At 51.9% G+C, this 2,251-nt stretch overlaps 1 protein-coding gene across 1 annotated transcript in view; it reads right to left on the minus strand.

Moving 5' to 3' along the window:
- Positions 1 to 23, minus strand: part of LOC122251643 (uncharacterized) — a 151,635-nt gene extending 151,612 nt beyond the window's left edge. The window contains exon 1 of the mRNA XM_086543218.1: positions 1 to 23. This exon is cut by the window's left edge and continues 316 nt beyond it. The gene's annotated coding sequence lies outside the window, so the exon portion shown is untranslated.
- Between the last annotated feature and the right edge of the window lie 2,228 nt (positions 24 to 2,251).

A 2,251-nucleotide genomic window follows, 5' to 3' on the forward strand; every position in this document is an offset into this window, starting at 1 on the left:
GTCCAGACTCGCTCTCCTACCCGGTCTTGTGAAGCCACCCACCCCAAGCCCGCAGCCACACTTATGCCACATGCCCCGCGCCGCTCTCTTCTTTCCAGCGGTACTTTTTCGGCGTTCCCCTGGCAGATAGGACCTGTGAGGGATTTTGTTTCCCTGGCTTTCGGGTCGACGGAGACGGTCCCTTGTTTTGGCGAATTGTGAACAGAGGTGTTTCGACGAGAATTTGGAAGGTATGGTAGATAACGACGTCTGGTAATACTGGGGAGTTCCTCTGGTGCCACCTACGGCCTGCCTGCTGGACTGCCCACACTAACGGTAAGCTCCTTCCAGTTCAACGGAATCGTACACTTCACCCTGCATATTGCTAACAGTGCTGTCTGGCATGCTGAGAGACAGGTTAAGCTGCACGATCATCACAAAGCTTACGGTGACCTGCGTGTGCGACCTGCCGTGTCCTGCTGTCCATGAGTGGGTGCAGGTTTCAGCCGTCTCCTCGCCATGCCCGAGGCCTCGCAACGGGAACCTGAACTATCGTTATCTCCTTCAGACTACAAATGCTTCCTTGGCTTTATCTGATTGAGTGTGGGCTGTGTCCAAAAGACTTAGGCATATGTAATCTATTCCCTTACAGCCAGCATTAAGCATGCGAGCAACACAAGCCTCGCTCTCAGCACTACTGGAGACTACGGAGCCTATATCTGCATAATCATACCTTCATCATCGGATCAAACATATAACATATTTTCCTTTTAAGTAGTTAGTAAGGATCCCTGCCTCTCACACCCGAGGCCTGCGGGCGAGTCGTCCTGTAGTAGCGAGAGTACCGCCGACACTCCCGGAAATCTCAAGGTCACGGGAGGTATGTCTTGGGGCTTAGTCGAGGCTTCCTTTGCCTGGTCCTAGACTTGGCTGGGATTTTCTTGTCAGGTCTTGGGCTTGGCTGGGATTCTCTTGTCAGGTCTTGGGCTTGGCTGGGATTCTCTTGTCAGGTCTTGGGCTTGGCTGGGATTCTCTTGTCAGGTCTTGGGCTTGGCTGGGATTCTCTTGTCAGGTCTTGGGCTTGGCTGGGATTCTCTTGTCAGGTCTTGGGCTTGGCTGGGATTCCTTCGGTAGTTCTGAAGCTTACCTGAACTCCTCCGCCAGGACTTGTGCCTACCGCCCTTCCTACGACAGGTCGTCTACCTACCCAGACTTACTCCGCCAGGTAGTAGGCTTACTTAGGCTTCCTCCGCTAGGTCATAGTCCTACCTAGGCTTCCCCGGCAGGTCATAGTCCTACCAAGGCTTCCTCAGTAGGTCGTAGACCTACCAAGGCTTCCTCCGCCAGGTCATAGTCCTACCAAGGCTTCTTCAGCAGGTCATAGTCCTACCTAGGCTTCTTCCGCCAGGTCGTAGTCCTACCAAGGCTTTCTCGGCAGGTCATAGTCTTACCCGGGCTTCCTCTGCCAGGTCATAGTCCTACCAAGGCTTCCTCGGCAGGTCATAGTCCGATCTAGGCTTCCTCGGCAGGTCATAGTCCTACCAAGGCTTCCTCGGCAGGTCATAGTCCTACCAAGGCTTCCTCGGCAGGTCGTAGTCCTACCAAGGCTTCCTCAGTAGGTCGTAGACCTACCAAGGCTTCCTCCGCCAGGTCATAGTCCTACCTAGGCTTCCTCGGCAGGTCATAGTCCTACCAAGGCTTCCCCCGCCAGGTCGTAGTCGTACCTGGGCCTCCTCCTCCGCTTGGCATCGCCGGCCTTACGACAACACGCTCCACATGCCGAGGCGGAGAAGCGAGCGAGTCAGAGTAAACACGCCGGTCCCTCCTGCGTCGGCTCCTCCTCAATGCAGCCTTTGTTTAGCGTCCTGCCCCCCCCCCTACCCGGGCCCCCATCTTCCTGACCTTCGGTGGCATGTTGCTTCTCCATTTTTGGCTTCGGGATCGTTTGTCTGTCCCATCTGTGCGCCCTGTCACCATCAGAACCACTTAACGACAGAAAGAATTGATATAGAATGATTTAACAGTTGTTTGACTTTTTTTCATATCAGTACAAGGAATACACAAATATGAATATAAAACTGTTTCATTTTTAATTTGACTTATTTCATATATATTTTCTTTTCTTTTTTACTTTATTAATTTTTTACCCGTCCTCGTTGAAAAGTTCTCCGTGCACAAAAATGCAAAGTTAGTTTTTATATTCTTCATCCTCATCATAATTTCAACCAAGTGTCAGTGCTCATCACCCTTATCTTCACTAGTATATGCTGGC

This window comes from Penaeus japonicus, unplaced genomic scaffold (genome assembly GCF_977035675.1).
Source record: "Penaeus japonicus unplaced genomic scaffold, GWHDUDI00000001_assembly GWHDUDI00000013, whole genome shotgun sequence".
In the NCBI taxonomy this organism is placed as follows: domain Eukaryota; kingdom Metazoa; phylum Arthropoda; class Malacostraca; order Decapoda; family Penaeidae; genus Penaeus; species Penaeus japonicus.